This window comes from Acomys russatus, chromosome 11, assembly GCF_903995435.1.
Source record: "Acomys russatus chromosome 11, mAcoRus1.1, whole genome shotgun sequence".
Taxonomy (NCBI): Eukaryota; Metazoa; Chordata; class Mammalia; order Rodentia; family Muridae; genus Acomys; species Acomys russatus.
In genome coordinates, this window is record NC_067147.1 from 39455579 (window position 1) to 39474670 (window position 19092).

At 47.5% G+C, this 19092-nt stretch overlaps 1 protein-coding gene across 1 annotated transcript in view; it reads right to left on the reverse strand.

Annotated features, from left to right (window-relative positions):
- LOC127195627 (core histone macro-H2A.2) overlaps positions 1 to 4209 on the reverse strand; it is a 44328-nt gene extending 40119 nt beyond the window's left edge. The window contains exon 1 of the mRNA XM_051153123.1: positions 3702 to 4209. The gene's annotated coding sequence lies outside the window, so the exon portion shown is untranslated. The remainder of the gene's footprint in view (positions 1 to 3701) is intronic.
- Positions 4210 to 19092: the final 14883 nt, after the last annotated feature.

Consider the following 19092-nt stretch of genomic DNA (forward strand, 5'->3'; position numbering starts at 1 on the left):
ACATTTCCCACGGACCTGTTCGCAGAATCATTGTGATGAAAACAGCCGAGTACTCCTTTAGTTCATCCTTCCAGGGGAGGAAGCTGGTAGGCCAGGCCTGTATCAGCCTCCCTGGGACAGTCACATAAAACCCTGCCCGAGATGGAGAAGGTGAGGGAGCACTTGTTGCCTCCTCACTCCCTCCACCACTTCTACCCAATCCCCCCCCCCCCCCCACTTTCTCTCTAGAAAGCCTAGCCCTGTTCTTCCCTTCCAGTCTGAAATCCTCTCCCCTCCCCACCCCCTACTCGCCAGCATTTTGTGGTCTTTCATATTCGTTATTTTGTATCACGTCCGAATGAATTGTTGCATCCACCTGCGCAAGCAATGCACAGATTGATCCAATGTATACAATGCCGAAGGTCCCAACAGCCGCAGTAGTTGTGAACCAAAGCTCCTCACAGCGCTTTGAAGAGCTTACTTACACTTTCCACCCATTTACATGGCATTTCAATTTATAGAGATCTACAGTTTCTTTTTACATGTCTGCGATTTGCCCCCGCCCTTTTAAAAAAAATTAATAGCCTGCCTTGTTGAGCTTTCTCTGCATATGTACATGGATTTATTCTTTTTGACTGTGGTGGGTGTGTGAGAGACTATGTAGCGTTCCTTACTATGGCTGCTAAGGTGTTTCCAGTGTTGAAATGACCAAAACTCTGCCATGAATATTCTCACACACAGAGCACAGGTATCTGCTTCAGTAGGATATATGCCAAGAAATGGAGATGGCTTAGAGGTAAGGGTGTTTGCTGTCAAGCCTGAGGACATGAGTTCGAGCCCTGGGGCCCTCATGGGCTGGAAGGATAGAACCAACTCCAGCAAGTTGCCCCTGACCTCCACATACATGCCACTCACACACAATAAACAAATAATACCAGAAAAAGAAATGAACTGCTATTTTACAGCATGTGCATATTTTATATTTGATAGTGCCAAGCTCAGGGCTAGAGAGGTGGCTTCTTGGGTGAAACTCCTGCCACACAAGCATGAGGACATGAGTTCAAATCCCTGAACCCACATCAAAGCCTGATGTGTAGGAAAAGTATCTGCAATCCCAGCAGTCCTTCAGAGAAATGGGAGACACAGTCAGAATTGCCAGGCCTCGGCATTGATTTAAAAAGCAAGGAGACTCTTTCTCCAACACGGTCTGGACTGACCCCTGGAATTGTCCCTCTACCTCTGTGTGGGCACTGTGGCACATGCATGCCCGGTCATGCACATGAATGTAAACACACACACACACACACACACACACACACACACACACACACACACACACGTAAATGTAATAAAATAAAAGAACACCACTCCTGACTGCCATCCACATGGTAGCTATCGACACACACATCTCTAGGCAGTAGAAGGTACCCAATTTCCCAGGAGAATAAGTGATAACCCTTTTTTCCTGCCACCGCCTGCATTTTTGTTTTAGCATCTCCCAGGCCTGTGGTAGGATGCTCACTTGAGAATGGGACCCCGACTTCCTCAAATCTGTGTTGCTCTCTCTGCCTGGATTTAAGAACACTGGCTGGCTGATCCCTAGCCATCTGTCTTTTGCTCATCTCTACAATGCACACTTTTCAAAGGCACCAACACAGAAACTAACTCTGAGGCTATTCCTTATGAATAAAAAACATTCTTAAGAGAATTCAGTTTCTGCACGGGCCTCCTGTGGGTATTGAGATCTTCCATTTAAAGCTGTCTGCTACAGAATTCACCTCCCGCTTTCCTGGCAGGAGGTAGAGAAAACAGGGCTTGGTTGTCTCAGGCTATAGTCAGCAGGGGGTCCCTCCCCGCTGAAGCAAGGCAGACTATAGGCACCCCACAAGCCATCAAGGCAGAAGATTGGAATAAGGTCAGAGTCTTTCTGGGTCCACGGAGGAGAGTAAGTTCTCTTTATGAGTTCTGAAATAGCAGAAACTATAAATCACGTCCTAAGGCTGAGAATAAGTGTAGGCAAAACGACCGTTAGGGTGGGACAAACTGGAGGAGAGGAAGACTGTTTTACGAGGGGATTAGGATGTAGGAAAGAAGACATTTTGCTGATGTGAATTATTTTACTAAAATACAATTTCCTACAGAGGAATTCCAATATTTCGGTTCCTTCATTTCCGTATTTTTAGAAACCCAAAAGGCACAGTGGGCGGGTCCCGAAGCGCTGAGCACTGACTTGTGAGAGTTCCCTATGGTAGGGGACAACTTTTCAGTCTAGCAGACAGAGCTGATGGGGGATTATACATGGCTTAATTTGTTTTGAGACTACATAATCGAAGACATTTTGCTCTGAAGCTCTGAAGACATTTTCTCCCTGGCCAACTGAACAGTTTTAAGTATCCACTGCATAGGCCAGTGAAGATGCAACTGTATCCAACATAAACACACAGCCAAGGTCGCTGTTCAACACAGGACTGATCGCCCTGGGGCCCCTGGAGTGTGTGGCCTCTTGCTGTGAATTCCCTTGAAGCTAGGATTGCCAGCTTACCTAGGGAGTTAGGCAGTCTGGGCTGCCTAGCCTGGCTCTCACTGAGTCCCCCCCCCAACAGGCAGGGGATCCACACTTCAGTTTTTCAGTCCCTTTCCCCTGGCTCCTTTCAGTGTCACTCGCCCTACAGAACGATGACACAAATGCTGCAGCAACGACCAGGCCTAAATGAGGCCCACCCACCGGTGGTCCATTTCACTCCCAGGCACTATGGAGTAATACTTAGCTCCTGGAGAAGGAGGCACAATTGGCGTTTGGTGGTTCGATGCCCCTTTAGCCATTGTTGAGAGGAACAAAGAGGGCAGGAGCTGAGGGCGCCCCCATGAGGAAAGGCGTGGAAAGACACTCTGGGGAGCGATCTCTAGGATAGTAGGGTTGGGATGCGGTGCACCTGGATGGCGCTCTGGCAGCGAGGAGACTGGGCTGACTCCTACCCGCGGCGGCAGTGCACCCTTTTTCTGATTTGACTTTGATTTCCCTCTTCTTGATATTATTAATATTATTGTTATTTTCCCGCGCAAACTAAGCAGCTGAACCGGGTAGGGCGAGCAGCGCAGAGGCCGCCATTTGCGGGTGGAAACAGCGAGCGCCCCGGAAAGGGAACCCGAGGGGAGTGCTCGGTCCCTGGTCCTCCTCCGCCGCGGCGCCCGCAGCATCCCGGCTTCTCGCCCGCGCCGCCTCGGCGCCTCCGCGTCCTCCTCCATTGTCAGCCCGCGCCCAGCTCCGTGCCCCGGAGGCCCCGGTCGCGCGTCCTCGGCCCTAGCGAGCCTGCGTCCCCCGCTCGGTCCCCTCGGCGTCCCGGCGCCTCCCTCCTCCCTCCCCCGCTCCCCAAGCTCCGCATCCTCGAAGCCCTGGGCTCCCCGCACCGCCAGCCCGGCCGTTGGACCCGGTATTTCTACATCCTCCCTGCCTGGCCCAGCGTGCCCCGGCCCCTCGCCAGCTGCGGGCATCTCGCGGCGTCTTCAGCGAACCCCCCTTTTATCTCCCGAGGAAGCAAGTTGGGTAGATCGATTTATTAATTTCTGTGGCGGAGGTGGGTCGGTGACCCGGGTGCGCCCGCAGGATTGCAAGGGGAGGCGCCGTGGTTCCCTTCGGCCCCTGCACTGCCCGGGCAGAGGGTTTTGTTTCCAGACCCCTGGCGCCCCCCGAAACAATGATGCCACGGGCATGGCGGGCTCACCTGGTGCTGCGCCGCGGGCTCCGGGCGCCTGGTGGCCTAGTGCGCGCCAATCCCGACCGCAGGTTCGGCCCGCGTGCCGCCGATGTCGGGCAGGATCCTGCCTTTCTTGGGGTTGTATCTGTGCGTGTCAATGGCGGCAAGCGGCAGTTCTCCGGGCCGCGGATAGTAGCGGGGGGAGGAGGAGGAGGGAGAAGGGATTGCTCCTTCTCCACATAACCACCTCTAGGAGGAGTCGCTCAGCCTCATCCCCCGCCAGCCCAGGCTCCGCGGCGGGTCCGGGGGCTTTCGTGGGGCTTGATGAGCTATTGTCCTTCAGCAGTGGAAACACCGGGCCTGCGCCTCGCGGAGCTGTTGGCTGCGAGGACCCCCGCTTCCCTAGAGCCCTGCACTGAGGCCTTGTGGTCACCAGCCACAGGCTCCCGTTAGCTCGACCCACCTTTGCTGGGAGAAAGCGGTGTGGGCGTTCATCTGCTGGTTATGAGGTGAGAAGGTGAACGCAAAAAGGCCACCTTAGATGCAGCCCTGGCCTGAAAATATTACCAACCACCTTACTGTGTCCCGGACTGCGGCCACAGGGACAGAGAATTTATACCCGTGCGTGTCTGCTGTTTATAGACGAAGACCCACTGCGAATCTGCTATGGTAGTGGTGGAGGCACAGAAACGCGACTTGGTGAATGAAGACCAGTGTACCCCGGCATCATTTTAAAATTGGGTTGCTTTAATTTGCCGTCTCCCAACGGGTATTGAGGTTAGCACAAAGACAGAGATGAAAGCGCAGTTTTTTTATTAGTTTCCAGAAAATTCATTGTGATGGCGGTGTGGTGGACAATATCAGGTGACATTGGGCATGTGTAGTTAGTTGCTTGGTCCCTGGTGAAAACCATGGCTGCCTTTTGTACTGTGAAGCTTGTCAAGGGCGCATGGATGCAGGGCCAGTCACCATGAGCGTTAGCTTAACTGGGCCATCCGTGTTTCCACAGATTTCTCCTGGATGAATCAGAGGAGTTTGAGAGGAAACCTTTTGATCTCTGTGAAAATATGTGAAGCCGAAACCTTCAGCCCCGACCAGATGGACGTTTCCCAACCCCGTGAGACTTTTGTGTGTGCTTGCTGCCACAAACTACACTTGCATCTGTGTGCACAGCGGGAGACTTGGGAGTGACCAAAGGCTTGTGATTGCCTGGGTGGGGAGAAGCAAGCCACCTACTACCCAAGCTCAGCGCCATTCCACTGAGTTGGCAGCTGGCATTTTACACAGTGCTTTCTGTTCAGAATGTGCACTTCAAGCTTGAATGTTTGCTGAGAACCAGCCATCTCTCTGCTCTCTCCCCAAACCATGCATATGTCATTCTGCTGTAAACACATCTCCTGTGGTCCAGACCCCATAGTCAGAGAGAGAGAGAGAGAGAGAGAGAGAGAGAGAGAGAGAGAGAGAGAGAGAGAGAGAGAGAGAGAGAGAGAGCGCACCAGCCTTTATACTTTTCTGTGGATGACCTTCCTGTCTTTTGTTTTGGAAATCCTTGCCAAGCCAGAACACACCCCCCCCCCCAACACACACACACAGGACACTTCCCAGAGATGTGTATTTAAAGGATTTCAACTTCTCCTGGTGGCATCTCTGCACATTGCTAGAGGGAGTGCCCATTTTTCTTATTAAAAGTTAAAAAAAACCCACAAAACTTCAGGCCATCATTCAAGACAATTCCAGCACCTTGTAGAAGAACTTGACAGTCACTCCCTACCTCCCAGTCAGCCAGACTCACAGAAATGGAATGAATTATTAATTGGTGAATAATAGTCATGTTCTCTGTAATTTCTTCTAAAAAATGGTATATGTGGCTAGGCACAGTGGCACATGCCTTTAATCCTAGCACTCAGGATGTAGAGGCAAGTGGACCTCTGTAAGTTCAAGGCCAGCCTAGACTGTAGCATCATAGAGAGCGGGCCTGTCTCAATAAATAAATAAGTCATTACAATGTGATTTTTATTTCACTCATTTTTTTCCTTCTCCTTCCTTCCTTGTTTCCTTCCTTCCTTTTATACTTGAGAGAAGGACTGTGGAACCACGGCTGGTTTGGAAATTGATATATGTAGACCAAACTGGCTTCACACTCATAGAGATCGGCTTTTTGCTGCCTCCTGAGTACTGGGGTTAAAGTCTGTGTAACCATGCCTGACTTGCTTTTCTCTCTTTCCTTTCTTTTGACATAGTCTCAAGTAGCTCAGGCTGGCCTTGTACTTGCTATGTAGCCAGGGAAGACCTTGAAGTTTGGATCCTTCTGCCCCCAAATTCAGGAGTTACAGGCTGGATTTGTATGAATCCTCTGCAACTTGTTTCCTCTAGTATTTGGCGATGTACTGATCCTGAGAAAGTATGCAGCTGAGAAATGTTACTCAAGAACACTTGGCAGGGCAGTGGTGGCACATACCTCTAATCCCAGCACTTGGGAGGCAGAGGAAGGTGGATCTCTGTGAGTTTGAGGCCAGCCTGGTCTCCAGAGTGACTCTAGGACAGCCAGGGCTACACAGAGAAACCCTCGAAAAACAAAACAAAACAAAACAAAAGACCACCACCACCAACAACAAAACCCTCTGTAGCTGAACTTTGCTACTTTGGGTGTTCTTTTTCCCTTTTTTTATCCCCTCTTCTCACGTTCTTTTTTGTTTTTGTTTGTTTTGTTTTCTCTCACAGGGTTTCTCTGTGTAGCCTTGGCTTTCCTGGACTTGCTTTGTAGACTAGGCAGGCCTCGAACTCAAAATGATCTGCCTGCCTCTGCCTCCCAAGCGCTGGGATTAAAGGCATGTGCCACCACGTCGACCCTCCTCCACTGTCACCCTGTAAAACTAGATAGGAGAGAAACATGGATAGAGAGGAAAGGAAAGAGAGCTCTGAGTAAAGTCAGGGGTCAGAAAGGGGGGGGCAGCATTATTGTTAGACTACTTCCTGCTGATTAGGGCCTTCGAGTTCCTTGGGGTGAGTTTGATCTTTGCTGTCAGGACACTTAATTTCTTCTTCTTGTTTCTTCTTTGTCCATGACTACTTAACAAACTGTGGCCAACAACAACCCACCATGCTCCCTCTCAGGGCCCTAGCATTTGTATACCCTCTAAAAAATCCCTGTCACACAAATGTCACGCAATTGTAGAAGCTATCTGCAGCTGGCAAAACCACACCCCTGCCAGAGCACAAGGCAAATCATAGTCAGCTGTGTCAAAGCAGCCCATATCCCTACACCTGGGATTGAAACAAAAGCATGGTTGTATCAACATTCTGTGTGTGTGTTTTTAAAAGAAACCAAAATTCTCAAATCTCACTACATTTCTTCAAATACAGGCGCTCCTTCCATTTAAGATGGGCTTACATCCTAGTAAACACAGTGCAAGCTGAATGAGACCTAAAGGTGGTGCACATAACCTTCTGATCCCAGTGCACTGTGGCACGTTGATAATCTTTCCTGCCCTGCTCACCTGGCTGACTGGGAGCAGTGGCTCCCCACCCCTCCCAACAGCCCAAGTGATGTGCACCACTGCACATCATTAGTACAGAAGAGGAAATCCAAAACTCCAGGAATGGCTTCTACCAACTGTTATTGCTCTCAGGCCATGGTGAAGCTGAGAAACTGTAAGTTGGGGACTGGCTGTAAATGATAACAATCACTCGATATCAAGATGGGGGGGGTGGTCATCAACTCCACAAAACTCTTATGTTTTGTAGAAGAATCAAAACTTCATGACTCAACACTTGAGTAGATGCAGTGGCCCAGCCAAGGCTACCCAGCAAACCATAGGCAAAGCTTCCATAGCATTTGGTGATACCCAGCCAATATAGACTCTATCAGCTCCAAAATTTCTAGGAGATACCGGGGACAGATCTACAACCTCTAATGTGCAGATGGAGTTGTTCAATGGCTCATAGTTGATCAGGGGCTTTTTAACATATAACCAGAAATCTACCACTGAGCTGGAGGTATATACGCTTACTGTTTATAGTGGCTTCCTGCCAATGGAAACATTCTCTCTTAAAGGCCGAGGCCAGGGAAGCTGGGAAGGGGGCTCACCAGACTCAGCTGGAAAACAAATGGGACGTGTCTGGGAGAGTTGAAATTTCAAGATTCAGCAAGGCCTCTCCCCAAGGTTATAGAAACAGTGAACAACTTTGGGGGAGGAGACACTGGCCAGCTGCGCTGCAGAGCTAGTTCTCTGACCTATTGACGCTGCCTGGAAGTTGGGCAAAGTGTTCCAGTACAGCAGTTCCATGGCTCTCCTTTTCACGATGGAGAAACTAAGTCAAAGTGCAGGCGAGAGTTAGCCTCTGATTCATACTTAGTTACCATCTTAATTGGATGGCAGGGAAGTACATTTACTTCGAGCAAAGGGAGTTTTGCACTCGATCATTTGCTTGAAAGCCTCTTGCTCCCCACTCCCACCCCTCCTCGCCCCTCAAGGAGTAGGCAGTTAGCCTAGTGATAGCAGGTGGGTTTTCAACAGTCTTCACTGGGAATATTTTCTTAATCCTTGACCTGTGTGTATATAATGGGATGAATTCATGTATTGATTCTCAGTTGACGCCATTAGCCGCTGGGATGTGTAGGGTGAAATGGCCAAGCGGAAAAAACATCCTGTCCCTGGTTTGACCTGGGGCTCCGAGACTTGGTGTTGGCTATTCATGCTGACTCCGACTACTATGGTGGCCAGGCCTGATCCCTTGAAGCATATGAGTGACCAGCCACCAACTGCTGGCCCGCTTCCCCAGTGCTGGTCATTCCTTGTCCTACCCCAGGGGAGTGGCCAAACCCGGCCCTACCAATCCCTGAGCCTGCCCCAAGATCGGGCCACATAATCCCACCTATTCCAGGCCACCTTGGAAAGCTCCTCCCCTGCCCCAGGAAACCCTATATAAATCCTGTCTTCTGTTCAGTTCCCTGCTCTTTCTCAACCTGAGCAGAGGCAGTCACCTTCCTGGGTTTTCCCCTCCCAATAAATCTCTTGAGCGAGGTTTATTGTGCACTGTGGCTTTGTGATACTCTTTGGCTCCTGGCTGCCAGGATACCTTTCCCATCTGACCTGTACCGCTTACATTAGGAAATCCAGGCCCCCTAGTTAACAGCCAAACAATGTTTCATAGTTAACTGCCAAGTGATACTTTCAGTCAAGCTGTACTTACTCAGTAGCTCACTGCCCATACTCCAAAGACCCTAATAAAAGCTTGCCCCTCTGCCCAACCCTCTGCCGTCTCTCTTCCCATTTAGAGACAGCTGCCGTTCTGTTCTTCTCCCCAATAAGTCTCTTGTGTGAGGTCTGTTGTGGTGGTATTGCTTGGCTCCTGATTGCCAAGATACCCTTGTGCCAGAAAAACCCTTACATGAATGTTTTGACTGAGGTGCTCCATGCCTGTGCTCCCTCCTGCGGTCTGAGTTGCATTGGGACCCTACTCCTCATCTTGAGTCCACCCGTAACAGACTCACCTTCCAGCTCCCCAACAGCCCAGCACTCTATGCACCAGCTGAATCTGTAAGTTTCCCCCTCGGTAAGTGTAAACGCTTTCCTGAATCCAAGCAAGTGACCACTGAGCTTCTGGCACCTCTCTGGTCCTCTTGGAGGTGTCCCTCTTGGCCACTCCATCACTCTCCATCATCACAGCCACAATCCTGCATCTTTCTTTGGGCTATTGAGAGCCTTTCCTCCTCATTGTTTTTTCCTATTGCCCCTTGGAGCTGCCTGTAATCCCATAGCTTCGTGTCTGTTTGTTTAGTTTTCAAGACAGGGTTTCTCTGTGCAGCCTTGGCTGTCCTGGACTCGCTTTGTAGACCCGGCTGGTCTTGAACTCACAGCAATCCGCCTGCCTCTGCCTCCCCAGTGCTGGGAGTACACACATGTGCCACCGTGCCTGGCTGCTCTTGTGGCTTTTATGATACTATTTGACCTCATTCCTCATTCTTTTCCTGTGGATGAGACTTCATTCCTGAGCTAGGTTTTTCATCACCGTCAGGCAAGCCTTTGGGATTGGGCCTCATCGAAAGCCCTGGTGCCAGGCACCGATTCTTTGAACTCCACTGAGTGCTATGACCACTCATTAAAGGGCTTGGTCTTTGGTCCTTCCTGAGTCCTGGGGACACCCTTGACAACAGGCTTCTTTGACCTCCCCATCTCTTGCCCTTCTCATCCATGGGAATGATGTCATCTATACACCCTTTCATTCCCTCTTAGGAAACCTCCAGTGTCTCTACCTGGCACCTGAATGGAAGAGCCCCAAACTGATCCACTTTTTTTTTTTTTGCCATAAAATTTGGCCTCAATATCTCTTAGATAACCAATCCAAATGGCCGCATAATGGCACCCTAGATCTCAGTACTATTCAGGACCTTTATAACTATTGTGGGCAACTGGGGAAATGGAAAGAGATACCATATGTCTAAGCTTTTTCTTACCTCTGCTCTAAGCCTTCCCCCTGTTCCCCCACTTAGCCCCTCCTAGCTATAAAGCCTGAAGGTGATGAAGCCGGCACTACTTTTGATCCAGCTAATGAGCCTCGACCCATCCCCCATATGGGCCTCAACCCACAGCTCTTTCTCTTCCTCCAACTCCTTAGGTTGGTTTCCCTTTCTTCCTCCCCAGCAACAGGCTGCCCAAATCAACTCTCCCTGGCACCCACTTTCACCCTACTGGTGGCCCTTAGTCCTCTTGCTATTTGTTCCACTCTGCCATAGGACCTGCCCCCCCCCCCCGCGCACCCCCACCTCCCTCTCCCAGCCGAGCCTGGCATGCGTAGTTCTCCCCTTGCTGGAAGTTGCCAGGGTAGACAGCTTGAGGAACACGTGGCTTCCCATTAAGTGAACTCTCAAATAGAAAAGTGGCTGGGGTCTTAAAGGGCTAATTCCTCCACCTTCATTGGCTGGAATTTTGCCATCTCTGCCAAGGAGCCCTGCGTAGTCATACAGAATCAGGGCGACCCATCATCTCCTTCCTTCTGGACGCCGGGGTCACCTTCTTGGTCCTGATAGAGTTTTGAGGACAGCCATACCAACCTCATCAAACCCAACCACTTAGTTGTTATCTTTAGGGGTATCCCCCATTGCCCACTACTTCCTAGTGGTACCAACTCATCCCATCCTCTTGCTTGGGAAGTACTTCCTAGTATTTCCTTTGCTTCTCCCATCCACTTGACTCTAGGCTCATTGGTTGTTCCCTTCCTCCCTCTCCTCCAAATGACACAGTGTGACACACTTCTTCCTTTGCTTGGCTCCCAGGTGCATCCCCAAGTATGGGACACCTAAACAGCATCTCCCTCCCACCATCCAACTCCAAACCCTTCTCACTTATGTCCAGGTTAAAAAGGGAAATGTCACCTACTCACCTGATTCTAGTTGTTCAGAAAGTTTTGTCTATCTGTTTCGCGTGTGCAGGGTCTGTATTTTCTGGAGTGTCTGTAAATCTTGTGGTAGACATGGGAGCTGAGACAGAAACGGGTCAGGCTCAGTTGAATGTATGAGTGATGGCGGCCATTGCAAGTTTGGTTTCTGATTGGCCTTTGAGAACATGAGCTTCCTGTGTGCTGTGTTTATTGGTATTGTTTTTTCCTTCTCTGCCGCCGCTGCTACAGCTAATGCTGCTTACCATGGCTGCTTTGGTGGCCAAGATATCCAGAATTTAAAATGTGATAGCTTAAGTAAGTTCTGAGGGTCTAAGAAAATGTCTGAGGTTGTAAAAGCTAGTGTTTTAAGGCGTGCAAATGCAAGTTGTAGAGGTATGAGACAGTAATCTACGGTAACAAAAATGCTTTCCTCTCCATTTTGAAGGTTCAGGGTTTTAACATTGAGCAATGGAGTTCTGATAAGCTGGTAAAGCACTGACTACAGTTATAAGCTATAATTGCAACACTTTAACTTTGGTTGTCTTCTAAGTATAGACTCAAATGTTCTTCTCAACATGCTAAAAAAATCTCTGCCCAATCTATATGTCCAGCTCTTTGGGCAGAGGAAAAATGCTCCCGCTTTTAACCCAGATCTTTTGCTATGACTCAAAGGCATGACACCTGTTAGCTGCATTTTCTTTCTTTCCTTCCTTCCTTCCTTCCTTCCTTTCTTTTTCTTTGAGACAGGGTTTCTTTGTGTAGCCTTGGCTGCCCTGGACTCATTTTGTAGACCAGACTGGCCTCAAACTCACAGAGATATGCTTTCCTCCGCTTCCCCTAGTGCTGGGATTACAGGTGTGCGCCACCATGCCAGATAGCTGTGTTTATCTACAGTGTGGATTTCAGTACAGATTTCAAACAGTGGTAATGATAATATGCCCAAAACTTTTATCTCCTCTTGAAAACGAAAGATTTATGGAAGCTTCGGGAATTCCGGGAAATCACAGGGCTTGGATACACCTCTCGCAGATCAAACAGATCCCAGATAGGTACAGCCTAAGTCTCCCCACCTGCATGTTCCTGAGGGTGTGATCTCTCTCTCTCTCTCCTTGTCTTGGGATTCATCCTCTTCTCCAAACACCGGGACTATGGGCCTTAAGGTTCCAAGTGGATGGTTTTCCTGTAAGTTCCTAAACTTTTGCTTACTTCTGTCCCTAGTCTGTATCTGTTTCAACAGATTTCCACTGGGCTGACAGACACCATCTAGGAATAAGCGGCGGACTACAAACTTCTCCAAATGGCTTCGAGCACTGGACTTGCTGAAAGCTGATGTGGACCAGTCCAGCCCACGTGACTATTCCCCGTGTCCAGCCCACGTGACTATTCCCTTGTCTTCAGCTGGGTCATTGAACCAGATGCTTTTGATAAATGTCCCATTGTCTGAAATCCCTCCTGGCCTTTAACTATCATTTCAGCCTTCCTGGGCCCTGAGAACAATGCAACATCCTAATTTCAGCAGGAAATAGTCACAGAATAAAGCACGTCAACCCTTATTGTCTACAAAATTTTAGAGTATTAGGTCAAAAGGAAACATCCTGACATGGGGACAAAATGACTACCTACAGTGCCTATTAGCATACAAGGAAAGGTATCTGTTAAAATGAAATGAACCCAATTTTATTAAGGTAGAGTCATTAGCTGGGATAGTTCTACAGTGCGATAGGGTTCTTTACCTGCTTTCTGCAGGAAAAGGAGGTTATGGTGTGGCAAGACTCCTGTTGGATTTCCTGGAAATTTATTCACAAGTCATTTGTTTTATTTCATAAATCAATTAACTTGTGTATCTGGTATATGTGTACATATGTGTGGGTACATATTCCATGGTTCTCATGTGGAGGTCTGAGGACAATTTGAGGTCATCAGGTTTGGTGGCAAGCCCTGCTACCCACCGAACCACCTACTGGCCCCAAGTCATCTATTTAAAAAATAACTTCATCAATTTTGTGCTTTAAAAATCTTCTTTGTGTTGCCAGGTGTGGTGGTGCATCCTTTAATCCCAGCACTCGGGAGGCAGAGGCAGGTGGATCGCTGTGAGTTCAAGGCCAGCCTGGTCTACAAAGTGAGTCCAGGACAGCCGAGGCTACACAGAGAAATTCTGTCTTGAAAAACAAACAAACAAATAAACAAACAAACATAAAGTCTTTGTGGAGGCTGGTGAAATGGCTCAGAGGTTAAGAGCACTGTCTGTTCTTCCAAAGGTCCTAAGTTCAATTCCCAGCAACCACATGGTGACTCACGAGCATCTGTAATGAGATCCAGTGCCTTCCTATGGCGGGCAGACATGTATGCGGACAGAAAACTGTATAAATAATAAATAAATAAATAAAAATCTTCTTTGTTTTCTCCCTGAAAAAGTAGCTTTTATTCTCTTCGTTCAGTTGTTGTCTGGGAGGCTTACTGCCTTCTCCTGCTAACCTAGGCCTAGACCTGGAAGCTTCTAGATCTAACCTAGATCTAGAATGTTTTCAGCCTCTTAGACATTCTGCTTACTAAGCTTACCCTTACTTGTTCTTTCTGGGTGGCTGGTTTAACTCAGGTGTTGTGGCGCAAACTCTTCTTCCAGCTAATTTATTTAATCTGGCTTCTCTCTCTCAGCCCAGAATCGCTCTGTTTGGCCTTAAACTAATTTAGCAAGCTGTGCTTGCCTAACATACAGGAAGCCCTGGGTTTGATGTTGACCTGGAGAAAATTAACTGGGCATGATGGTGCACACCTGTAATCACAGAATTTAGGAGGTAGAGGAAGGAGGATCAAACGTTCAAAGTTGTCCTTGGCTCCAAATCGAGTCTAAGGCTAGCCTGGGCTACATGAGCAAGCAGGGAAACAAACAATTACGTAACAGTTTCCTCCAAATATAAATATTTTCCTTGAGGAGGGGAGCGGGAAGCCGAGGGAAGTCACGTGTCTGGGAAGCTGCCGCTTACAAGCCTAATGGGCGTGGGGGTTAGAAATAGTGAAGGACTGCGCCTGCGCCACTGGGGAGGCAACACTGACCCGGTGAGTTGCAGAGGAGAGATTTCTCTGGCTGGTGGAGCAGTGCGGAGAAGTGGAGCAGTGCGGAGAAGCTCAGGGGCTGCACCTTTTCTGAGCTGTCACGGGTGTTGGTTGGAGTCACCCTGTAAGTAATCTATCACCCAACAAAAATCTCAATAATTCACCAAGTTGGACGTAGGCACAGTCCTAACTTTGCTTTGTGGAGAGCTCCCTTCCTGGGATGAGTGCTCTTAACGTGCCTCACACAAACAGACGGGTGTACACATGGGTGGAAGCCACTGCATGGAAGTGGACTGGCCCGGCTGCTATGTTAATTCCATTAACATATCAACAACCATAACTCTTAGGGGCAGTCTGGGGGTCTCAGGTTATGAATGAAGCACCCGGCTCAGCAATCACTTTAAAGAATAAATACCGTGCTTATAGCCGGGGAACTACTGGCCATTAATCAATCTTGATACTCTTTCTTGTTTTTAAAACTGGAAACATGCAAAGTCTCCCAGGTTGTTACATTTTGAATGGTGGACATGATTAATGTTACATTTTTATTTTCTTTCTCAGAGCTGAGGACTTTAGGTTTAATCATTCATGGAGGGGATAATACCCTTAAAAAGAAAGAAAGAAAAGGAACAAGCGATCATTGTGCTGTCAAACCCTTTTCCATCTGTGGCTGGAATTCATGTCTTGGTCTCCTAACAAGAGAAACATTTTTGCCAGTCCTGATTCTGGAAAACATTAATAAAAACCTATCCTTTCCCACCAGCTCTAACTGATGCAACCCCAACATCTAGGCTTGCAGAACATGGGGGCAGCAACGATTAAGATTGTTAGAGGCAGAGGGGAGGATACCCGCTAGTAGAAGTGTCTTCTGGACACATCGGGGAGGCAGCACCCACAATATGCCCAATGACACGCCAGGATAGAGGGGGGATTTTACAAGGCTCTACTCATACACGAAAAACTACCTGCTGAAGGGACTCTGGCCAGCTTGAGCAGGCGAGCATGGCTCTGGCGGGCCTTGCCCTTCCACCCTATCCCTTCTGCCTTGCTAAAAACCGTTAGATTACACTCCTAAAGCTAACCATCAAGGTCTGCCCCCTTATTTGGCCATTTCCTCCTCCTGAGGCTGACCACCAAAGTCCAGCTAGCAAAGTGTGAAGTCCAGCCAGCACTAGCCCCCTTTGGTTCACCTAATTAACTTGTCCAATCCAAATCGAACACCTCATCCTAACACACAGTTTCCCCTTGTACCTCTGTAAACCGCCGTTTCCCCATGTGCCACGTGGGTCTCCTCTCTATACAGAAGTAGTCCTTTGTCCTCTGGGACAAATATCCCTGTCCCCTCTCCCTTGTTCCCTTCCTCGTCTCCCTTGTCCTCTTGTCTTTATCTCTTATTCCCTGCCCTCTGTCCCTCTGGGGCAAATAAGGTTCCTTATACATGCAATGGCTGGAGAGAGAATCGGTTTTCTGCAGGGACAAAGCCCCTAAGAGGCTATCTATTGCCAAATTGTCAGCCCTAAACACACTTACATAAGGGCAGCATTTGTAGACTTAATATGTTTTCACACACACACACACACATATATATATATATATATATATATACACACACACATGTATGTATACATACACAGGTATATATGTATATATGGGCACATGTATATAACAATAATAATTAAAGAAGAGGACATGAATTTGAGAGGGAGTGGAGGGACACAGGAAGAGTTGGAGAGAGGAGAGGGAGGATGGGAATGATAGAGCTTCATCCATGAGGCTCTCAAAAAAAAAAAAATGAAATTAAAAAATACCCTAAGTTTTAATCCCAGCACTCGGGAGGCAGAGGCCGGTGAATCACTGTGAGTTCAAGGCCAGCTTGGTTCTACAAAGAGTCTAGGACAGCCAAGGCTACACGGGGAAGCCCTGTCTTGAAAAACTAAAAAACAAAACAAAAACCCCCTGAGTACCGGCAGCTGGAGAGATGGCTCAGTGGTTGAAAGCGCTCACTCGTTGCCCTTGCAGAGGACTCACTGGAGGCTTGCGGCCATTTGTAGCTTCAGTTTTAGGAGATCCAACCCCCCTCTTCTGGTCTCCACGGTCACAGCATGCATGCGCTGTGCAGTCCTACACATAAATAAAATCTTTTAAAAAAAAAAACAAACCAAAACTATGCATGAAAATGCTGAAAGGAAACCTTTTTTCTATCTATGGTAATTTTAAAAGGAAAAGAAAATCCAAGAAAAGGATATTTACAGTTAGTAAGTGCACAGATGCATATGATAAATACGCATTATGCATATTTGTGCACGAATGTGTAAATATTTAATGTGTATGCTTCACGAGTGCAGCTCCTACGTACACGACTGAGACAGCACTAGGCTCGGAGTCAAGGCTGGTCGGGACTTTGAAGGAATCCACCAGATACTTAGCGTTTAAGAGACGAGCTGTGTGTGAAGCAAAGGGAGACAGCCCAGGCCATTTAGACAAATGCGCCATCAGTCCCAATTATGCAAAGCTGTGGCTGGGAAAACCGAGGCACATGGTATCGGGAGGTTTTAATGGGAAGAGAATTAGGGCCTGAGGAGCGTGCCAGCTGATAGCTCGCTCTGCTCTGCTCTCGAATGGGAGATCACCCTGCTACCTCTAGGCAGGGCTTGTGATGGCAAAGTGGCATCTAGAGGACTGGACCTCAGCATCTGTCTTGGCAGATTTGTGCAGCATGGCACCACTCACACGCAGAATTACCTTTCCAGCTCAGGCCCATTCTAAAGAATGGGGGCATTGATTTGTTTCTCTAAAGCTACAAATGCCGTGGTTTAAAAAAAAAAAAAAAAAAAAAAATATATATATATATATATATATATAATTTATTTATACAAATGGTGTGTTTTTACAAAGGCCATCTGTCAGTTGACTCTGTGATCTACAACAAATCTGTTTGTTCCTCCCTAAGAAATAACATGTCTGTTGAAAAGGATTTACAACCGACAGGCTGCCCCACGCACAACATTGCTATAATGGTAACTATTGATGATCTATTTATTTCTGCTCTAGTGCTGTTGAGTGGCAACTATTACTTCTAAAATATGGAAATTAATTTTTCACCGCCTCAAACCCAGGAAAATGGAGCCCAGTTACATCTATTAAGATTGCTGCAAGGGAAGTGTATCCCCCCCCCCCAACCCCCGGTTAAAAAAAAAAATCTGCTCAGTGAGCAGCGTTTATTAAGCTAAGTTCAGACACCATTGCTTGCTGCCTGATGTAGGATGAGGACTGGGAGGCTGAACTTAGGCCCTTAGTTCTTTTCTGGAGACAAAAGGACACTTTCAACATTTATTATTATTATTTATGTTATATGTGTGTGTGGGTACCACAGCATATATGTGGAGGTTAGAGGACAGGTTTTTGGGGTTGGTTTTCTTCTGCTGTGGTCCAGATGTAGGACAGAGGCCATCAGCCTTGTATGGCAAGCACTTTAGCCACTGAACCGTCTCGCTGGCCAGATTAGTTTTGTTGGATTGGTTTTGGTTTTTCGAGACAGGGTTTCTCTGTGTAGCCTCGGCTGTCTTGGACTCACTTTGCAGACCAGGCTGGCCTCGAACTCACAGAGATCTCCCTCCTTCTCCCTCCCTGAGTGCTGAGATTACAGGCATGGGCCATCACACCTGCCTCTGGACTACCAACACAATTTTAAAAAAAGATTTATTTATTATTATTTATATAGTGCTCTGCCTGCATGTACACCTGAAGCCCAGAAGAGGGCACCAGATCCCACTATAGTTGGAGTGAGCTACCATGTGGTTGCTGAGAATTGAACTCAGGACCTCTGGAAGAGCAGACCTCTGAGCCATCTCTCCAGCCCCCTCTGAACTATTTTTAAATGATTATGGCCACTGGATGTCAAGGCATCTCTGATAGCCCTCACTGGAAAGTAAATTTTATTTTCCTTCCTTCCTTTCCTTCTTTCTTTTTTCTCTTTTCTTTCATTTTTATTTTATTATTATTTTTATTTAAAGATTTATTTATTATTATGCATACAGTGCTCCATCTGTATGTATACCTACATGTTAGAAGAAGGCATCAGGTCATATTATAGATGGTTGTGAGCCACCATATGGTTGTTGGGAGTTGAACTCAGGAGCCCGGGAAGAGCATTCAGTGCTCTTAACTTGTGAACCATCTCTCTAGCCCTCTTTTTTTTTTTTTTTTTAAATATTTTAGTTTTAATTTTTGGTTTTTTGAGACAGGGTTTTTTTTTTTTTTTTTTTTTTTTTTTTTAATGTAGTCCTGAATGTCCTGGAACTCATTCTGAAGACCAGGCTGGCCTTGAACTCAGAGATCCATGTTAGAATAATGCTTTTGTATGCTGTGTAAAGATTATCTCTGTAATACATAAATGATAATTTCTGTTTTTACAGAGATCTGATTCCAGGTGGGACCTTGATATAGTTAAGCACCACCTGTCTGAGTTTTTGTAAACACTCCCTCTCTCACCTTCTGATTGGTTTTAATAAAAAGCTAATGGCCTATAACCGAGGCAATACTAGAAGGCAGAACTTCTGATCCCAGAGAGAAGGTCTCAGGTAGGGATATGAGAGAACAAGGGAGTCGCCATAAGGACATGGATGAAAGAGGAGGTGCCAGAGTGAGACTAAGATGGCAGATAACGGGCCATGTGGCTGTGAAGTAGGCCCGGCCAGCATAGTCAGGTTAGAATAGCTCAGCTATAAGGTCTAAAGCTATTATAAATAAATATAATTGGTCTCTGTGACATAATTTGGGTCTAGGGCAGTTATAAAAAAGTCTGAATTTTTTAGATGCACCTGCCTCTGCCTCTGCCTACCAAGTGCTGGGAGTAAAGATGTGTGCCATCACCACCCAGTGGTAACTAAATTTTCTATTAAAATGAAGGAGGAGGACATGGAGGGTTTTACTGAAGGTATCTACACACCCCAGATAGAGAACCCAGGACAGACCAAAGTATGGA